General features: G+C 31.5%; 1 protein-coding gene across 1 annotated transcript in view; it reads right to left on the bottom strand.

The window, feature by feature from the left end:
- Positions 1-22,315, bottom strand: part of LOC127723350 (60S acidic ribosomal protein P0-like) — a 239,997-nt gene extending 217,682 nt beyond the window's left edge. Inside the window, exon 1 of the mRNA XM_052229929.1 lies at positions 22,304-22,315. The gene's annotated coding sequence lies outside the window, so the exon portion shown is untranslated. The remainder of the gene's footprint in view (positions 1-22,303) is intronic.
- Positions 22,316-23,359: the final 1,044 nt, after the last annotated feature.

The following is a 23,359-nucleotide window of genomic DNA, read 5'->3' as shown; positions in this document are numbered from 1 at the left end:
TGCGCTATTTTGTTACCTGTTTTGTTTGTTTGTTGCCATTGTGTATGTAGTTTTTTTAACACTCATAAGATGTTGCTAAAGTTCCTTTCCTCCAACACATTTATTGAACACAATATACTGTAAAACTGGACAAACACAGGAACAGGTGTGGTATTCATAATACAGATATATTAAATGACATGTTGATTTTATGGAGGTAAACTGTAACTCATTCAAAAGAGTCCACTGGTTACTTTTTCCCTGACTGAATTCGGGGAACAATGGTTTTTCTCTTGTTCATTCATGTATTGCCTGTCTAATTTTTAGTGCATAGTTCTGAATTTCTTCATTTTTGGAAATGACGATTATTTATCCGGAATGTCTGAATTTCAGACTCGATGTATAAACTTTCTGATTTGTTACACCTTATCGCTCTTTATTCCAATCCGGATAAGTTCTAAAAATGGATCATGATCTATCAAAATTTCCAAATGTTCACTTTATGAACTTTTTCCTCCCTCAGCTACACGTGCTTGACCTTCAATTTTTTTTAATGTAAGCGCTCCTGGTAAAGGTTAAACCCGGAGAAGCGCTTTGTAACTAACAAATGCATTCAATGTTATTTTTAAGTGAACAGTTAAATGAAGTATTAGTAGCATTTCAAATAAGAAAAAGAGAACATCGTTATAAAAACATATGAAATTCGATTTTTGAATTTTAAAATTCGCAGATCACATCTCCAGGTTAACTGTTGATATATTTTACAAATGAATGAACACAAGACTATATTTTTGTACTTTTACATTTTTGTAATTAGAATATGATTGGAATAAACCGAAGTAGTAACACTATTTACCTCTAACGTATTATCTACCAGTGCATACCATAGATACTTTGACAGATAGTTCCTTAAATGTTTTTTAAAATCCATGAGCGTCATCAAAGAATACATGGATTAAGATAATAACACAATATTGACTGCTGTACCCCAATTTTTGACATGTTTACCTATTGTGTCTCTTTGTTTTGCTCACACATTGTTGTCAATATAATGGAATTTTAGGCGACTGCAATACAAGTGAGAGGAATAGCTAGCTATAAAACCAGATTCAATCCACCTTTTTTAAATAAGGAAATGCCTGTACCAAGTCAGGAATATGCAAAATGTTTTCCATTCGTTTGCTGTGTTTTAGCTATTAATTTTATAAATAAATTCAATACAAACTTAACCAAAGAAGATTACTAATTGAAATTTGACTTTTGTATATACAGTACAACCTGTGATATTTTCTGAAAAATAATCAACATCTGCTATGTCCAACATCAAAATATGACCATGTATTTGGGGTTATTAAACTTGGGATGTTGGCAATTTATTGGGGTCATAAACCATGGGCTGGTGATCAATATAATTAGGTGACCAGGAGAGATGCATTGGTTTGATCTACTGATTAAAACATGGTGTGTAAATGACATCTGGCATCAAAACTTTACCTGTACAGGTAAATTGTTCTTGTCCCTTTTCAATTACGTACTGGTGAACAAGTTTTGTTTTAAAGATTGAAATAATTTTTTTTTATTTATTCATTTCAAAAGGTTAGAAATCATCTACAATTTTAGGTAGCAGTGTAGTATTTTTTATCTTTGTACTAATTGTATCATCCTGTATTTTTATGGGATGCAAATTAATTCTCAAGCAGTGTCAAGTATTTATATTGTAGCAAATACATTTAAATCAAAGTGAATCAAATATTTCACGAGCTATGTGGGATACAATGTGACAAAGAATATTACTTTGTTATCTGTCATACTTTTCATGTTGTGACTTTATAAAGCCCGATATACCACGTATACGGTATAAGTTTTTCTCATTGTTGAAGGTCGTACGGTTGCCAATAATTGCTTACAACCACTTCATTTGAAGTTTGGTAGATATAGCTACAATCAAATTTGTATAAAGCTGTCACTCATGGGAACTACCAAAATTGACCGGTCAAGAATGGTGACGTTTTAAATCGATTCCGACGTCGCACGTGGACGAAATCGGGACACATTGTTTTAGGGATTTCAATCGGTAGAGGGGTTAAACTAATTGCAGGACCGATGACAGGACAATGACAGGACTGAATGAAAATGCATGTAACTTTTTTATTACTCAAAGCATTTATCACAAATTTGAAATTAAATGAGATTTCATCGTCTGTCAACAAAGTGTATTTTATAAAAATAGTGTGTATAAATAGCATAGTAAATTATGAACCTGCTGTACTTAGTCCTGAACAGTTTGACGTTAATAAAACTAACGTTTGTAGGGTAAGCAAGGAAAACATTAGATGGACGACAAAGGAGAAAGAGACGTTTTATTAGTGTTAAATTTTAAAAATGGAAATTGTATTTCAATAGAGGTTTCTCTAAAAATTGAACAACTTTTTGTTATATATGTAGCAAGAGTGGTAACCCCAATATGCATATTTGTTTCTGTTCTTTTCCTGAAAATATTATGCAGAAAGTTATATATCCTCAAATAATATACTTAAATTAAATATAAAGATAAAAAAGGTCAGTAATTTTGTTTATAAATTAGGAAACATTTACACAGTCATGAGCATGATTGTACAAATAGAAAAAGTTAAAACCTGCATTGCCTGATCCCTGACCTACGTGTTATATATGTCATCTGACTTGTGATGAGATTCTTACAACAGAAACTATCATTATAGCTAATCAAAAACGCAGGGGTATCCCGAAAACAATGTGATTTCAAGTATAATATTTTACGTTTTTTAATTTATACAAATACTAATGTATGAAATGTATAGATAATATTACAAGTATGAAAAATGAAACTGTGCTGACTAAGCATCACAGTTTATTTCCGAAGAGGGACCTGTAAAAAGTTACTAAACGAGTCCCTTTATTTATCTTACCTTTTATTCATTTCTAGGAATATGATTTGGTTATAAGCAATCGCTTGGATACCGTCTATATTCCATATTAGGTTAGTAGGCGCGGCTTATTTCTATTTACGGTTAGAAGTGTTGTTACGTCCTTTTATAAAAACAACACGATGTTGAGGACAATTGTTAAAAGTTTCAACAGACGAAGAATTGATGATGAATGATTGAAATAAATTCACAAAACACATTTAAAGCTAACAAGTTGTTAATGTTGGCATTTGTTATTGTATAGACCATGGAAATTTGTTCTTATTTCTAACGGTATTGAAGACTTCATCACTTTGACAGGCCACTATAGTTTAAATACCACTTGTAAAGATATTTGATAGGATAAATTCGTTGAATAGTGTGCTAGAGGCCTAACACGATATATATTGGAGCAGTAAATTCATATAGGGATTAGAGCATCGATCTAACCCAGTATTGAATTTACCTACCCCATATATCGTATTAGGTCACTAGCATACTGTGTAACTTATAATATTGTAAAGGTTTAAAATTTAGAATATCAGGGATTTTTTTTTGGGGGGGAGAGGGGGGGGGAGGGGGGGGGGGGGGTTTGGGGACAATGTTATTTGTTGCATGCTTGTTATTTTTTCTGGCGGTAGGGTCTGGTTGAGAACATTCTTCTACAAATAAATGCATAATTACATGTAACAATTTTTTATGAACCTTCGTTCAGAATAGATTTTGTTAAGTTAAGTCATTTACATCCCGATATTCCTATAAAAAAAATCGAGTATGCCGTTGCATGCAGTGTCATGGTTCTTGATAGGCAAACCTATCAAACCTCCGCAAACCAGTACGCTCAAATATGCAATTAAAGGTATATTAAATATTTCTGCACAAGTCAGGATAATATATAGTTTTTACATGAACTAACTGCCACTTTATTTGAACTTAAAACAAAGTAGCCATGAAGGATTGAAATTGAAGAGTTTAACATAGATATGAATGGGGCTATGGACTAGTGGTTTTATACCTCAATCAAGAAGAAAAATATAACTTGAAAGTCGTCAAGACAAATTTATATTGATGTTACCAAGGTTGGCCTCGCTCGTGGTAAAATAATTGGCACAAAGGACTAACCCGTGATAAAATTACAATAAATTCGAGCCCCAATGATTTATCTATAAATTGACTCGAATTTTAGTCTGTGGAACCTGGTTTATATGCGACTGTCTTACAAACTAGCATTTGCCATATAAGGAATGTATGTACCAAGTCAGAAATTTGACAACTGTTTCCCATTTGTTTGATGTGTTTGAATTTTGCTTTTGTCATTTGATAAAGAACCTTCCGTTTTGAATTTTCCTTGGAGTTTTATATAGTTACTTTTTTTTGGTAGGATTTGAAAAAAAAATATCTTCATCGAATTGTTGAATTTGTTTCATGTCGAGGGCTTTTATAGCTGACTATACGGTTTAGGTTTTTTCCTTTTTTGAAAGCCGTACTGTTTCCTATAATTGCTTATATCTACTTTATTTAACTTTGAGGGATAGTTGTCTGATTTGCAATCATGCCACATATCCTTTTATTTTTTTTCAGTCAGCTTAATCATCATTAGTTCATGTTCTTTGCATCTTTGTATTGTAAGTTTTGATTTTGAATTTTGAGCCAAGTAACAATCGGACGAATCGTGCCCTTCAAACTGTGTTTTACACTGTATTCTTAAGCTGTGTTGTACCACCACCATCCAAGTTTATGCCGGTAAAATTAAATCGCCTTCGTTTTAAACCACATTCTATCTGTACCTGTACCTGTCTTTATCAAGGATACTGTAATCCAGTGATAGTAATGTGATACTGAATATGTCTCTTAATACCTATGCTACATCATTCTTCAATGACCTAAATATTGCAATACACTTGTCCTATCAGCATGACAAGTATATGTTTTCTTTCTTGAAGATGTAGCCCCATATAAAATCGTTCGTGTGTGTAAAAAACATCACCTAAACTGTTTGATGAATGAATCAGGTATTGACAATTCACTTGGAAACTCAACATATACCTCCACCGCATTTATAAAGGAGTAAATCCCAGATAATCAGACTACCTATTTTAGAGATTGCGTGAATTAGATGTCGATACAAAAAAATCCTTTAGACTACATTCAAATTAATTAAACTCATTCAACTTTCAACAGTATGAAAACATTAGACTTTACACAGTTTTCCACATTGCAAACTGAAAAACTATCTGGTTTTTGCTCTGTTTCATGAGAAAAAAAGGCCTTCATACAAGGCAGTTTCTTGTCTTGGTGAGGGATGGATCGTATTTTGTAAAAAAACACCCTGATTCAACCAAAAAAGCTCGGAAACTGACAATATTAAGATGTTTGATTTCTTGAAAACATATGTGTAACCTTTAAGGATGTACACCTCTGAGGAGCAAAACATTTCTAGATTTAAACTTTTTTTCTTAACCTGATTTTTGGGTTTATATGACTGTGAAAAAATAATTGGTGAAGAAAAAATCATATGGTAGTGCACTTATTTTTTTGCTACGGCCCTTTGAAAGTACCCAATTTTGATGATTTTCCCATTTTTCGTCAATTTTTTCCCATTTTTGGGCTATTATCATGAAAAAAATTAAAGTTCCACAATTAAACTTTTTTCATAGTTTCAATAAAGATGAAGTGGACCAATCTGAATAAATTTAACTTAAACAAACTTTATGTAGGTGTTAATATAAGAAAGTGTTGTCGTTTTGATGCTTTTTGTGTTAAATTTACCATGCTGTCAATTTTGTAAATTTGTGATTTTTTCAGTTTTAAGAACAAAATGCATATTATTTCAACTTCTTTGTTATAAATGATTAAGCAAATACATATCTAAGAAATTTAAAAAGAAAAAAGTGTATTGGGATAGACATGTTTCTTGTAAAATCATTTCTTGTACATCTCACCCATTTTCTCAAAATTTTGGCTAAAACAACTGACTTGATTGGCAATAAAATTTGAAAAATTAACTACTCAAAAACGACTTATTGTAAATACACAATTTTTTCACAGATTTAAGTTTGACTATAACATTTTTAAAATTCATTGGTATTTTTCACTTGTATCACATGTTTTGGAAATAATTCCTGAACGAGAATTCAACGAGACTGAAACGTCAGAAGATTACATCCTTAAGAGACGTGTTTTTAAACAAACAATTGACATTCCTATTGAATTCAAATGTGCTCCTTTTCTTTCCGACGTTTCAATATTTATTTGAGGCTGAGTTCATACAAGAACTTCTTCTGAGAAGAATGAAAATAAATTAGCAATATCCTTTGACTTCACTTTCCGTTATATATATACAAATGAAGTTCTCTCAATAAATGATTCAAAATTTGAGGACTGTGTTGAACGCATTTATCCCATCGAACTTGAGATACAACAGATAGAGTTAATTCTTTTTCATTTCTAAACTTACATCTTAAAATTGGCAATGATGGACTGGACGACGAAATAATTGAAACCAGCTTCCACATTGTGAACTTTCCATTTGTATGTAGCAACATTCTAGCAGGGTCTGCATACGCAAATAAGTTGAAATTATCTCCTTGTTAATTGTAAGAACGCCATCATGAGTTGGTTGACTGTTTTGAAGTATCTGTTTCATATATGACAAAGAATATGTTCCAATCATCGTAAGGACAACCCGGATTATTTCCTCAGAATGTGACTTACCCAAATAAACTTATCATCGGGTTTGTACTTAGATTAGCAACATGACATATGACAAAGGATTTGCTTAGTTTTTGGCGGGGTTTGTGTTTGTCTTTTGTTTTAATGTTATGTTTTTCGTATTGTTGTTTATCTGTTTGTTCCTGTCAACTACTTAGATTGAATGTCCCGTTGGTTTCCTTCGCCTTCATTTTTAGCAGTATTTGTGTGTTGTTCATTGTAAAATTAAAATCGTCTCGTCTTTTTATAAAGTTTCAAATATTTTTTTATATCGTTTTATTATAGTTAAGGTTTGGATTACTATAAGAATGAGGTATGGTAGGCGTAACCTTAGCAGGATTTGGCAAAACTTTCGGTATTTTACTTCCTTGATGCTCTTCCACTTCGTATGTCATTTGACCTTCTTAATTCTTTTAACTCGAGCGTCTCGGATTTCTAGGAAGGATGAACAATATTTATATATATAGATAAGAAAACACGGCATGATTGACTTAAAACTATGTACCAAATACTACAACTATATATGAGTTATGTTTTCTAATATCAACGTAAATGTGACTACCTAATTCAATATATAGAAAGACAATTGAGCAACACATTTATCCACATAATTCAAACCAACAAAGTTGATACATTATAAGAACATTTGCGTATACTTATTTACTAATTTTCCAGGGATAATTGATATAACACCATTCGATAAACAATGCTGTTAACGCAATACAAATGTAAAATGTGTGGTAGAGTTACACACTATCAAACGATATAGTCAGTCGGCATTTGTTATCTGGCCATTCGGTCCAAGTGCTTAAAATATTTCAATCGTTTATGGGGGATTTAACATACATAAATAACATTCAAAATACGAAAGCAATGAATGATGTTGTTAAATTTGCTACATGCCTTTTTGTGCTTCTTGGTTAAATGTTTGTTTGTTTTGATTGTTATTAAGATTCTTGTGCTACTTGTACATCCTGTCATTATTGTTTATGATAATCTCGAATTCTTGTCTTTTATTTTTGATAATGTGCTTTGTCTATATGTCTTTTCATGTTTCTTTGTTACATATATGACGTGGCTCTGTACTTATTCATCCTGTCGTTGTGTTATTGTCTTTTATTTGTGCTAATATGTTTGGTATATATGCAATTTTGTGCTTATTTGTTACATATTTGTATGTTTTTTTAGTAATTGAGATTATAACACAATGTTGACTGCTATATTTTTGACATTTTTACCTATTATGTCTGTTTGTTTTGTTCACACATCGTTGTCAATATAATGGAATTTGATGTGACTGTTATACAAGTGAGATGTTTAGCTAGCTATAAAACCAGGTTCAATCCACCAATTTCTACATAAGAAAATGCCTGTACCAAGTCAGGAATATGACAGTTGTTATCCCTTCGTTTGATGTGTTTGGGCTTTTGGTTTTGCCATTTGATTGGTGACTTTTTGTTTTGAATTTTTTTTGTATTTTTGTGATTTAACTTTTACAATGTATGCTGTCATCGAGATGTCTAATGATAATGTGTATCAGCAAAATATTTCTCGTATTATCTATAATATCTATAATATGTGTATTGATTGAAATACATGTGTCTCCATTTTACAATGTCAAAGAAACACATCGATTTACAAAATATATTAACGACAAAAGGAATATGTTCTTTTAGATTTTTATTTATAACTATTATCACTATTTATTTTTATGATATAGTTTTTAGCTTTATGAAATTACTAGTCAAAAATAAACTTTCGGATTTTGATGCAGGTTCAATAAATGAATAATGAATAATATCAAATCCTTCAAAGTAGTCAAACATTTTAAACCCTGCCACATTCTATATATGACTGTCCCAAGATATGATCATGTATTCAGTGGTTGTGGTTGGTTCATGTCTGTATACTTTGTAAATCGTTTTGTTTTAATAAAGACTGTTCGTTTTTTCTCAATTGAATTGTTTCATATTATTCTTTTTTGAGCCTGTCATACCCGACTAAAAGGTAAGGGTTTTTCGTTGTTGAAGTTCCTACGGTGAGTAATGGCAGATTAAATCTACTTGATTTAACATATATGTCTCAATAGTAACCATACCAGCTTGATGGTATTTTTTTAATAAGTAAAGTTAATAATAATTATAAAAAAAGATAACATGATTCACTGACGACATTAAAAGAGACCAAATTATTCACAAACAACCGACTTTTCTTAACTATAAAACGACATACGAATAAAGATCCAAAGGAGGGAGCCTGTTTATAAATTAAAACATAATCCGAATAAATCAAACCCCGTTTCAATTCGATTATTCATCCTCGAATGTATTGATGTCTGTAATGAAAACACCACTACAATGAACAGGAATAAATGGTTCATCAATGTACATCAATGATAACAAGAGGATTAGTTCACCGAAATTCGTAAATTGAATGTGTCTATCACATTTTGATGAAAAAAAAATCTATACCGTATATTCATAAAGGTTTTAGTCATTGAGTACCTCAGGAATAGTAGATCTTAGCTGTTTTTGGCCAAACTTTTAGGAATTTTGGTCCTCAATGCTCTTCAACTTTGTACTTTATTTGGCCTTTATAACTTTTTTTTTTATTCGAGCGTCACTGATGAGTCTTATGTAGACGAAACGCGCGATTGGCGCAAATACAAAATGTCAATCCTGGTTCCTATGATGAGTTTATTTGTATTAGGTAATGTTGAAAAATTGACAATTAATATTTCCGAAATGAATATTTTATTCAAGGAAATGCACTAAAAATTTAGAATACGCGTTTATACTTTTACAAAAGATATCCGGTCACATATTTCTCAACAATAAAAAAAAAAACATCGCAAACATCTCTGAATTTACAGTAATTTCCCGAACTGCCACTAGTAACGGGTTTTACTACTGAAACTGAACAACTCTTAAATGCCTGAATTTACCGCAAGGAAAAATGTCAAGATCTTTTTCAGTTGTGCAGTACATGTTCAGTACACTAACTATCGCGATCGATTAAGTACCAGTCAATACTGGTTTAGGAATTTAAGAAAAAACGCCTAGCGTTAAATCCAGTACTGTTTAGTACATTTTAGTACACGTCAGTTCATCGATAAAATAGTTGATTGGGAGTTTTCAGTAGCATCCAGTACCAGGTAAATCTATCAATTTTGACATAAAATTGTTTGTGCAGATTAATAAGGTTTGTCTCCCTTTATTCGAGCTTTTTTGTAATACCCGGATTTCTCAATTATATTCATGTCCTTCCGTGAAAATTTGTTTGCTTTGTTCAATTGTCCAAAATAAAATATATGTGAGGGTTAAATGAGCATAAATTACAACTAAAATGAAAAATGTTTTTTCGGAATTGCGTACAAATTTACCTAGCTTTAACGGCTTTCGGTAAAATTCTAAAACTTTTAACCTTTAAAAAATGTATACTCAATTGATTAAATCGGACTTGACAATAACACTTTATTATTGTAAAAATCAATTTTAACTGTAACTATGACATGTAGTTTTATGAGATTAAAATTCATTGAATATCATTCAACTTGCAATGTATATTTGTTCATGTTTTAATATCAAATATACTCTATTGCAATCATAAAAATATAGCAAGTTTTCAAATGGAAAGAAATATTGATGATCGAAAATAACTTTTACATAAAAACTGTAATATATTTTTTACTTCTTTTTGGTAAATTGTATCAATAAAGATTATGTTCCGTAATGACAGGAATTTTTATTCGAGGTCTGTAAAAATACTAGACACAAGCTTTTATTAATACTTCGTTAGTTACCAAGTAAAAAAAAATCGAAATTTATAACCGTTAAAGAATATTGTTTATACAGCATAAAACATAAAAGGCTCCATAAGTCTCCATTTGTTGCTGCATAATGAGTCGCTAAAAAACGACGATTTTCAAATAAAATGTCAAAAAAAAGTTGTCAAATCCGTGAGTAAATACGTAAATACGTAAACCTTAGCAACAAATACCATGAATTGCGTATTTCAGATATTCAAGATAATTGAAATAAAAATGATCACACCCCCCCCCACCCCCCCGAAAAGAAAAAAAAATCATGTAAGATAGCTTTTTGTTTTTTAAATTACATGTTTAATTTGGATATTGGTTGGCTTCGTATTTTACTTGTTTTCTGGTGTTTTTCTTTTTTTTTAATGACAAATGATAAAAAGAGTCTAATATTTATAATCTTGTATAAAATAAAATTTTGACCAAAATAAAAACCCAAAATTTGTTAAAATTACTTTAATAAACGAGTTTTCAATTATAATGTCCATGCCGTACAAAAAAGCACCCGGAAAATAGCAGTTTGATAAAGGGGTAAATTCGTGTATACCCGGCAAATAATGACAAATACCAAATTCAATTATTATGTATACATGTATGTATATTATATAATCATCACAACTGTATATTATTGCTTATGTGTATAATATCATCCAACAAATTTCCATTGTCCAGGTGACTGCGACCGATCGATAATATAAGTCCAATATGCGTGTCGTATGCAGAATGTCGTCCCTCCTCTGGTCGGTTGACAAATTAAATATGAAATGACAAGTATAAACACACAAAAAACAGATTATTCGGTCTGTACATGTCTGTATTGGTTGAAGGCATATAATTGCTGATATATTTGTCATTGAAACTCTGATTGAAATTTGTCTTATTGGCATTATACAACATCTCCTTATTTATATTTTGAAAAAAATGTCACTGCCAGCGGTTATGCATAATAAATGATAATATTGATGAACTAATGTTTCTGTTTACGTTAAACCAAATATCAACATTTACTCTTCCACCAGACAGTCTGAAATATTTTATTATTATATAATGTACACTTTTGTTTGAAGCTTCAGTTTATTTTCTCACGTGTTGTGTTTAAATTGTTCTTTTCAGTGAAAATTAACAGTAAAAATGAATCAAATTTTTGAGGGTTTTATTTGTCAGTTATATTGATCAAGAAAATGAGCAATGTCCAAGTATGCATGTAAAGTTTTTATTCCACGATTATACTTTAAAATCTAAAATACTGCTCGTTACCACGACATTCAATTATTTTAACAACCCGACAAGTATGAAATTCAATGTACATTTGTAAGAATATATTGGGTATAAGTGAAAAGACAGCAACGCCACGAAAACAATATGCAGAAGACATCACAAGACCAACATACAGTCAATAACAGTAGACAGGTTTACCCATATAGTGTATAACAGTTGAGAATTTATTTAATTTAACGGAAACAATGAAATATCTGCCATCAACGCCCATTTTATTTTTATAAAAAAATTCTGAACATGCATGTAATATTTGCCACTGGACGTTAAGCAATTATCAATCGATCATTTTCATAAATGATATTATGTTTTTGAAGCTCAAAGTAAGTATATATTTATATATAGACCGTAACACGTGAAGCTGTGATACTGTGATTATTTTTTTTTTGTGAAGATGTTTTAAAAATAATGCTTATTCAAAATCTCTATCTCAAGTTAAACATGTTCACTCAGCAAGGTCTGTGTATAATATGAATTCATTTAGGAAATAAGTGTTTAAAAAGAGTAAATTTGGTGTGGGATAATTTCAATTTTCCAAAAAAAATATGATCATCAACGTGTCGTCTATAGAGAATGCAGTCATGCAGCCATTGCCGTGAAAGTACATGCAAATCTTCCATAGGTATACATACAAGTTATCATGATCTTATTTTATATAATCTTCATGGAAAGCCTATGTCTAAACCTTATATGCAGTTCTTGTATAGTTTGTCTTTTTAATGGTAACACGATAGCATGTTTTAAAACTGACTATTTTAACCCCCTTTTTTACATTGTATCATTATCCTGAAAAGTACATTCAAGAAGAGAGTTGAAATAGTTTGGTAATTTGTAGAAATAAAATGTGCAAACATGTAAGGCTTGTGCATATGCATGCATTTCTTTTTTTTTTTATTAAAAGTTAGAACTAAATATACACAGGTAACTTTCAACCGACTGTAACATGTGATTTAAAGCCGAGGTGGACATCCTTGATTGGGTTGGCGATTAGCTTTTTTGTTAATTTGTCTGATACATGCATGTATAGTGTGCGCCGATACGGGTCACCGAACACTAAACACCTGGTTATCGAATTAGCCTTATTCGGCCACTAACATTACGATACGTCTAAATACCGCTCAGAACATAAAAAGTGCACTCAGGACATGTAATAGATGTTTTAGTGTGCGTTAAGGGTATGCATTCGATAGATAATTTAATTTTTGATCTTATAATTTTTGTTTTCATAAAATCAATTCAATATTTGGAAAGTTATTTAAGTTTTTATCGACACGTACCGTTTTTGGGGATATGCATAACCAATTATCATGCTGATTAGGTCGTTTGATCTTTAATAATTAAGAGTTTCACTGTGATTAGTGATGGTAATAATCACATACAAGTAAACTTGGCAAACAAAAAAGGTTTCCCTTTGAAAAATAATAAACATACTGTTTTCATTTTGTTTGTAAATATTGAAGCCAATTGAGAAATCTTCACAAAGTCGGGAAATTTTCCATTCAATTTATTTCATTTGAAAACGTTAAAAAATATCGATAAAATTCATTGCAAAATTTGGCGTTCTTGGGGGTCAAAACCCCCGTTTAAACAGCGTTTGTCTCTTTTTGTCTATTGCCGAACATTCTAAAAAATAATGAAACTCGTCGCCAATATCACCGGAATTACATAAAGTACAAATAAAATTTTCTCTCTTATTATTTTGCCATCTACCAATTTCAATAGAAATTTTTGTGTTCAAAGTTCTTAATCTACAAAAAGAATCACTATTTTTTGTCATATAGAATATCAAAGTAGGCTTCGCAAGTTAGACTGTTTTTGCATAGTCTTTAATTTTGTTGATTGGATAATTCACGGCTGAGTAGTTGTGTAATCAGCGACACGTGCCCTCATTATTTTATAAATATAATAAATATCTCTCGAAGTTCGTTATCAAAATCTACCAAAATTTACTACTAAAATAAACAGCGTGCAACGAATAGATACATCCGTCCTGTGTGCATATACGATAACTTTAAAGAGTCCTGGGCATTTTACTGGTTAATATCCATTTGTATTTTAGGTTGCTAGTTGTCGTTATTCAACTTTATTAGTCTTAAGATATACATGTACATGTATTTATAATATCTTTAACAAATTTAATCATTCAAATATGAAAAAGGTCCAATTTGCTCATATAGCTCCTCGTGTAATTTGTTCATAGGGACAGACAATTAAAGGGGGTTATGTTTTTTTTTTTCTGAAAAAAAATGATCCGGGAAAATTGGTTGATAATATAGGGAATCACTGAAGCATGACTGGAGGAGGCCCCCTCTTATGAAAATTTCTGGATCCGCCACTGATTTATATATACATTCTTGGTTTTACTCACTGCTGTATGCCGTACCGTGAACTATATATAGTTGTCTGTTGGTAACTTCTAGGTCATCTAGTCTCTGGTGGGTTTTTGTTTCATTGGCAACTATACCACATCTAATTTTTTTTTATTCTCTAGTTAAAATTTCCAAAAAACTTTTTTATAAGTATATGTTGACCTTAAGACATTTGTTAATTTTTGGTTGATGGGTAGATGTCTGCTACTTTGGATTCATTAGTGTTTGGGATACCAAATATTGGATTTCATGGTAATAGATACATTTTTTGTAAAGCACAAAATTAAATGTTCAACGAAGTACACATTTTCTAAAGAATTATATTTAGACGTTGGCAAACCCACTAAATTAAATATCCACAAGAATACAATTTTTCCTGAACGGAATTTGCTAAAAATATAAGACTCGGCAGTAATGTAGGTCTGGATGGGGTTAAATCAATCTAGAATAATGGCAATATAAAGAATAGAGAAAAATGGGGAGCCAAAGTATAAAGAATAACGGCTGTAAATAAAAATTACAATACTGATTACAGAAATGAATGAAGTACAGAATAAAGAAATCATACACTTGTATAACTAATAAAATAAAATCTAATAGTAAAATGATTTTCAAAAGAATTTAAACTGAATTAACACTTTTTTCAAAGATGAGGAAAAATGGTCTACACATTTAAAGAATACAAAAATTAACATGTTTAAGGTGCCCCCATCCGGACTACAAGAAAGTTTTGGACTTCTTCAATCCGGTCAAATAATGGGACATACTATTACCATCTATGCATTACTGGTATTGTATCATAGCCTTAACTGAACTTTTTTTATAATGTGACTTCGACCCCAGCTGGTGACCTCTATTAACACTGGTATTCACATGTTTTTTTTTCTGTTCCAATGAATGAAGGTGGCTTTACATCAATGGAAAACACTATGCATATTATGGACACCATTTTTATACATGTATGTAAGAAACCCGCTTTAATTTGTAGTAGACCGATCTAGGTTTAACTAGATTTTAAGCATGCTACCTCAAAAAAGAAATAGTTTGCTGAAAGACATTCAACTCTTTTTTGAATGCTACATGCTTCGTCATGTATACTGAGGAGTAGCAAATACTAATTTTAAGTCTAGAATAAGAAACTAACTTACAATCACCCTTACTTAAATTTGGTAGGCACATATTTAGCGGTTGTTTGTTGCAACATCATATTTGGTCTCTGGTTGATAGTTATCTCACTGGCAATTATACCACATCTCCTTAATTTATATTATACAAGACTACAATATCATGAATATAATTACATGTACATGTACATGTAATTGAATATTTATTGTTGTCTGAATTTTGTTTAATAGCAAACATAGCTGTGATCAATGGTCATATAAATAAAATGATACTTTGAAGTATTGTTAATATGCTTGACCAGAATAAAATGCCAGTTTGGTTATAAACAGTGCATTTGTAATTAAGATTATCAGAAATACATGTATCGGTACACATTTAGACTTTAAGCACAGTAAGCAGTCAATTGGCGGTAAACATTGCAACATATCCAGAAAATTCAGGTGAACTATAATATAAATATTCACTGAATCTATGAAATTTTATTATTCCAAGGCACGATTAAATTCAGATACATGTATGAGCATGATGATGCACTACAATTATATGCACTAAGACTTTGAATACTAATAATTCCAAATTGCTATTTCAAATGAATAATTATCCAAGGTATTAACAGCCATCCAGTTGTATGATCTTTCTAACAAATTATTAGTGTGCTATTTATTCAATGTACTATTTGCTTCTTGTCCAGTTTAATCCCAACATCACTTCATGGTACTGTACAATGCTGTTTGAGCTATTCATTTTTCCAAAAGCAATAAATAATATACACAAAATTATGAATTCATCCACAATTGACATCTGTCTATATTTCCTACAAATCATAAGTGCACATTTATCATTTGTAGACTGCTTCATTTTTCTAGCTGGGAATCATCTACAAAAAAAACATATATATGATATTAAGAATGGACTTGTTTCTTTAGTTTATATATGTTTTGTGTAACAAATATTGTAAGTACTAGTACTCTAAAATTATATTCCAAGAAGAAAATCACAATTACAACAACTTTTATTTAGGTAGGAGAAAGCATTCAAGCATGGCCCTAGAACACTGCATTTCAATTAGACATTGGATTGTGATCAAATGTTTGACATAATATAGGTTTCTGACACAAAATAAATGTGGTCAATGATCTTAAAAATTTGAAATGGGACATTTAATTTACTAAGAATGGTCTGATATCCAAAATCTAACAACATGGTTAGATTCAGCATATAAAAAAATCACCAATAATTCAATTTTAGTTGAAATCAAACAAAGTTTAATTTTGGACCCTTCAAACTGCTCTGAGTCTGAAAAGACCAGTTTTTGTGCTCGACCAGTAAAGTCGAGCACACATTTTACTCGACTAGTCTCGACCAAACTTCTTAAAAACCTGGGATTCAGTAAGATTATATTACCAAGGTAGCTGTATAGTTAGATGAAAATCTAAGTTGATTTGAAAAAGTTATAAAAAGAATTAAAGTGTACTATCTGAATATAGTCCGAACTGCAAATTCAAGCTTTTTTTACCTAGATTAATTTAATCCTTAAATTTGACAGCAATACACCAAACTTCTTAACAACCTGGGATTCAGTAAAGATTAATATATAACCAAGGTAGCTGTATAGTTAGATGAAAATCTAAGTTGATTTGAAAAAGTTATAAAAAGAATTAAAGTGTACTATCTGAATTTTGTCCAAAATTGCAAATCCTAGCTTTTTTGACCTAGATTAAATTTGACAGCAATACACCAAACTACATAATGACCTGTGATTCAGTAAGATCAATATATTACTAATATAGCTGCATAGTTTGATGAAAATCCAAGTTGATTTGAAAAAGTTATAAAAAAAATTAAAGTGTACTATCTGAATTTTGTCCAAAATTGTAAATCCTAGCTTTTTTGACCTAGATTAAATTTGACAGCAATACACCAAACTACATAATGACCTATGATTCAGTAAGATCAATATATTACCAAGGTAGCTGTATAGTTTGATGAAAATCCAAGTTGATTTGAAAAAGTTATTAAAAGAATTAAAGTGTACTATCTGAATATAGTCCTAACTCCAAATTCTAGCTTTTTTACCTAGATTAATTTAATCCTTAAATTTGACAGCAATACACCAAACTACATAATGACCTATGATTCAGTAAGATCAATATATTACTAAGATATGTAGTTGTAGACTGCTGCTGAATAGAAATATTCGGGCTCCCCTGATACCTGTTTTCAAATTAGTCCATATTAAAGTTTGAAGGGTTCAAAATTAAAATATGTTTGGTTTCAACTGACATAAAATTTTTGGTGTGTTTTATATGCTAAATCTACATCTGCGGTTGTATTAGGCTTAGCTAGGCGAAGCATTTTATTGCTTTTTTGTTTGTACTTTGTTTTATTTTGGTCATGAAAATTATCTTGTAGTTATGAAGTTGCTTACATTTTTAAAAGATTATAATTAGATATTTTTGCATGGTGACAACACTGACGTTTTCGAAGATTTACTTTTTCCCGGGAATGCTTCATCTGTTGACATATTCTCATTGTGAACGATTTGTGTATATTTAAATATATTAACCGATTCTGAAAGACATGTATAATGTCAAATCATAACAATACAAATTGTTTAGTCTCAAAGAAAACTTGTAAGATTTCCGCAGTTATTTTTGTTGAATAGGTGCAAATTGGGTACTCGGTGCAATTTGGGAACTGTGACGTTATAGCCATAAATGTTTATTGCTTTAATAGGTTGAAATGTGCACCTAATGAAAGTATTCAGTAAAGGGAAAATGTTTTGATCAGGTTTAAACTGACGCATAAAATATACAGGCGGCTGCGGGAGGCAATTACTTATATTGCATCCAAATAATGTGTCGGCAGCTTGAATTTCAAAGGATGTAGCCCACATGCTCTATACCTACCAAAAGTCATGGTATTGTCATGGGTTATCATAACTCCATCTTCCCATAAAATCCTATTTTTGACAATATGGACGCATACAAATTACAATATATATACCTATAAATGTATCACTCAGACTCAATTCTCCCTTTACAGCTGTTTTATGATTAAACTTAGAGAGTGAAAAAAACAGTCTCCATCTCCTGGGACTGTTTAAGGTAGAAATGTGTCATAATTAATGACAAGATTTGTTGAAAAAGAGGGACGAAAGATACCAGAGGGACAGTCAAACTCATAGATCGAAAACAAACTGACAACGCCATGGCCAAAAATAAAAAGACAAACAGACAAATGATAGTACAGGTGACACAACATAGAAAACTAAAGACTAAGCAACACGAACCCCACCAAAAACTGGGGGTGATCTCAGGTGCTCCGGAAGGGTAAGCAGATCCACATGTGGCACCCGTCGTGTTGCTTATGTTATTACAAATCCGGTAAATAGTCTAATTCGGTAAGTCACATTCGTGAAAAGGGAAGGGTATTGTAGTCACGACATAAGGAACATATCCGATATCATCTGTGAAACGGTTATTCCATAACGGTCAACCAACTCGTGATGGCGTCCGTAAAATTTACGAAGAGATGATCTCAACTTCACCATTTGGAACTCTTGGCTTAATAGCTTCCTTGTGAGCAGCAATCATCTATCAAGGAAATCATGATAGGAAACACAAGCCCGGGAATATCGTATCAATTGGGAGATATATACTCCGTATGCAGGCGCTGCTGGAATGTTGCTACATAGAAATGGAAAGTTCACAATTGGGAAGCTGAAATCATCTCTTTTGTCGTAAAGTTTTGTTTTCAACCGATCCTCATTGTCAATTTCTAGATGTAAGTCAAGATATGAGGCAGACTTAACTGTATCTATCTGTAGTATCCTTTATCTCTAGTTTGATGGGATAGATTCGTTCAACATAGTCACCAAATTTTGTATTATTTAGTGAAAGAACATCATCTATATAGCGGAACGTAGAGTTAAAGGATATTGCTAACTTCTCATCTTTCTTCCTAAGAAGTTCCTGTATGAAGTCAGCCTCATAATAATAAAGAAACAAGTCGGCAAGAAGAGGGGCACAATTGGTTCCCATTGGAATTCCGACAGTCTGTTGAAAAACACGTCCTCCAAACGTAACAAATATGTTGTCAATCAAGAAATCAAGTATCTTGATAATGTCAGTTTCAGAGAATTTTTTGTTTGAATCAGAGTGATTCTTTACAAAGTATGATGTATCCCTCCCCAAGACAAGATACTTGTATCTACGTTCGCCATTCTTTTTAATGAAACAAAGTAAAACCAACTCTTTCAATTTGTCTTTTGTATGTACTCTAAAAGATCTTTGGAATTTTTTAGTATCCACATCTGATTCACGCCACCTCTAGAATAGGCAGTTTCACAATAACTTTGGAGCCCCGCTTTGATTGCTGATAAAATAGATGTTAATAATTTAGAAAGAGGTTTCGTGGAGCACTTGGAAGACCCAGCAATATACCGTTGTTTGTAAGGACACTTATGTAGTTTAGGTATCCAATACAGTGATGGAAGATCCAGTTCTTCATCTTTGGTTGAAATTTCAAAGGAACATAGAACAGACCTATGATTATCCAGGATTTCTTCTTTTGTAAGTGTCGTGAGGGTATATGTTGAGTTTCCAAGTGAATTGTCAATACCTAATTCATTTATCAAGCAGTTTATGTAATGATATTTACACACAAAAACGATGTTGTTTGGGGCTTTATCTGCGGGGACAACAACATATTTGTCATGGAGGTAGGACAAGTGTTTTGCAACATTTGGGTCTTTAAAAATTGATGTAGCGTGGGTATTGATATGCCCATTTAGTTTCTTAATTCGGATTTGTATCAACGACCTCACAGCCTTAATCCATTCGGAAAGAGTATCTACGTCTTCTTTCTCGCGTTTAGCCCATTGCCTGGCATAATCCTCGAACTTTGAAAGTTTGCCAAAGGAAGTACAGTCTACAGATAATGAAATTGAATATATTGTTTTTGTTTAAAACATTTGTTAAGGTTCACCATAACAAATGGACAAAAATGGCTGTATTTACATCTCAAAACCTACTCCGAGTACAGACTCACCTGTGCAGTTGGAAAAATTTTAAGGCTGGCATCCACTAGATATATAAAAGTTAAATGCATTTTGTGTTTCAAAAAGATAAAATCTTTTTTGGATTTTGATGGGCATTTTTTTCTTCGTTCCTGCAGAAGGTGTAAAAATAAACAAGCACCTGAATTGCTTTAGATACTGTTCACTCAGTTACACCCTTTAACTCACCTATAGTTGTGTAGATATCTATTGTCTGTCTATTGTCCATGCCAATCAAGGACAACCAATACACTACAATACAGTTTTAACCTGAGAGGGAGCATCTCAAAGTTGTACCCCAACTTAGTTTATTTTTACACCTTCTGCAGGAACGAAAATAAATGCTCAACACAATCCAAAAAATTTTTATCTTTCTGAAACAAAAAATGCATTTAACTTTTATATATCTAGTGGATGCCAGGCCTTAAAACTATTCCAACTGCACAGGTTAGTCTGCACTCAGAGTAGTTTTTGAGATCTAAACACAGTCATTTTTGTCCATTTGTTATGATGAACCTTAGGTTTTGAATTTCACCAGCATTTGTCTGTGAGCTACAGTGATTAAACAGTGTAACCAACTTCATTATCACTGTAACTTGATATGGGAAATTCTGTAGCAGATAAATAAAAGTAGGCATGGTCAACTAGAGGCAGAGCACCGGATTTTACTACCTCCGCCTCCGGCTACGTTTCTCCCGAAATTTATTGCTTGCAGAGGGTTTTTCTGTGTTCCCATGGCTGGACGGAACTTTTACACTACAAATGTTATCATAAATTATGATATTGTAACTTTTAAATGAAGTACCTGTGGTAATTTAGGAAATTTGTCACTGATAATGGAAAGATGAAGCAGACGATAAAACATGGCGTAAGATGTTGTTGTCCAAACTTCGGTTATTTCCGTGGTACAATAAAATTTAAGTAAACTACACAAGTAACTAAAATTTCTAAATTCTTTTTTTTGTAAACAAGTAAAAATTCATGTCGTATTTCACATCGAATTTATTCCGTTTTGTTCTGTTTTTTCAAGATCGCGATGAAACGAGAATCTTGCAGCCATTAAAAATATAAGGGTTAAACTAATGTCCTGACAATGTCCTGACGGATATTCAAATGCTAATTTCGTTTTCATTATTTGAAGAATTGACTTTATATTTGGAGCCAAGCAAGAATACAATATCTATTTAATAAATACAAGGAAAAAAAAAGAAAAAAAATATTTTTAAGAGTAATATAACTTGACTTGACCAACTTCGAAAAAAATGTTTAAAAAATCGTACGAGATTTAACGAGAGTGACGAAACATTTTAGATTGATCATGTAGAGAGAGTTATCGTTCTCTATTCCTATTCGATGCTTCTACCATAAGTGCCAGCTAAAGCTGGCATACTAACGGCGATGTGCTAAAAATATGGTTCATAGTGTATCCATTTGTAAGTTTACCTTTCAAATAATATCCCAAATAAACTCCAGAAATTTGAGGGTAGCTGCATATTTATGAATTATGAGTGATGATACAGATTAAAAGCAGTTATATAAACTTTTAAACATATTTTAAATATTGTATATAAGTATATAGGCAGAGACATATATACACCAGCGCGTCACGTTTGCGCGAAAAAACAAATCGACGTTCGCGCGAAATTTACCTGTTCAAAAGTCACTACGTTTGTGCAGATTAATTAAAAATATTTATATCTCTGGTACAGGGCATTCTTTTTTAAATATTTATATAACTATAGGTACTGAAAGTCAGTGAATGTTATATTAAAATGGGTACTTTTTTCGGCAAAAATGGCACACCCTACCGTGTTTATTTTGTAGATGCATTCTGATTGACTTTATATAATTTTGAATCCATATACACCAAGACACATAACTTTCAATAAGCCCTGTCATGTATGTCTAGAGATGTAACTATACCTTTTAAGTAAAATAAAATTAATCTTGAGAAACAAGGACAGTTTGAAAAGACACATTTTTTTGTGGAATACAAATTGGTAATTATGTTTAAAATTCATGAAATTTGTGTGAAATTTCTCATGTAAAATGAATGTTTTACTTTTTCACATTGATTTCTTTGATTCATTTGAAAATAAGGAGATGTGGTATGATTGCCAATAAGATAACTTCACCTGAAAATTTGCACATGCATTTTTAAAATTCTAGATTCACATGAATGTACATTTAATGTGTAAATTTTAAGTTTAAATAATACATATAATAGCTTTTAAAGGAGGATGTTGTACTAAAAGGCTTAGCATGAACAGATAATTTTAACCATTATGCAAATATTCATGTTTACAGTATGCTGTTGTTATTTTTTTATCAGCTTATACACTATTTATAAATATGCTCTCTAAAAAATGAAAAACAATGGAAAATAAATTGTGAAAAAAAATTCTCTTGAAGTTAAATGTTTAATTGATGTTAAATGAGTTTTAATTTGAGAGAAATAGGCTGTGTAACACAAAAATATATAATGAAAACGCACTTAAAACACATGGTAAACTGATGTTTGACATGCGTTTTTAAAACATACGTTTTACGTACGTGATGTATTACGCCCGTTTCTAAACAGGTGTTTTACACCCGTTTTGATTCAGGCGTTAAACGCATGTTGGCTAAAACATGCGTATTCCATACGTAAAACGTACGTTTTACAGACGTTATCTAAAACGTACGTAAAACATGCGTTGCACTTTTTGCTGTGTACAATTAATTAAGATCTATGACTGTAAATCATGACAATAGTGAGACAAATATGAGACACAGACATATTTTTGAGGTCAACGAAATTGCTGATGGTTATCTTACAATTTATGAAGTATTGAATTCGGTCGAATTCAGTCGTTATTCCTCCTAGCTAAGTACAGGATGTAGGCCAAGATTGTGTGTATGGAGATCAATACTGTAAAAGCGGTCGGTAAAATAAGAACGTACACGATCGTAATGTATCAGTTCAGACAAGTTAACTCTATACGATATAAGCAGAGGATTGGTTTATGCTCAACATAGGGAAATTGACGAGTAACACAAATGACAACATAAAAAGGTAAAGATTGTTTAAACAAGAAACTTTTCCGAAATTTAAACCTTT

This window comes from Mytilus californianus, unplaced genomic scaffold (genome assembly GCF_021869535.1).
Source record: "Mytilus californianus isolate M0D057914Y unplaced genomic scaffold, xbMytCali1.0.p SCAF_13, whole genome shotgun sequence".
Lineage (NCBI taxonomy): Eukaryota > Metazoa > Mollusca > Bivalvia > Mytilida > Mytilidae > Mytilus > Mytilus californianus.
The sequence above is the reverse complement of the archived record's forward strand: the minus strand, read 5'-3'. Positions and strand labels throughout refer to the sequence as shown.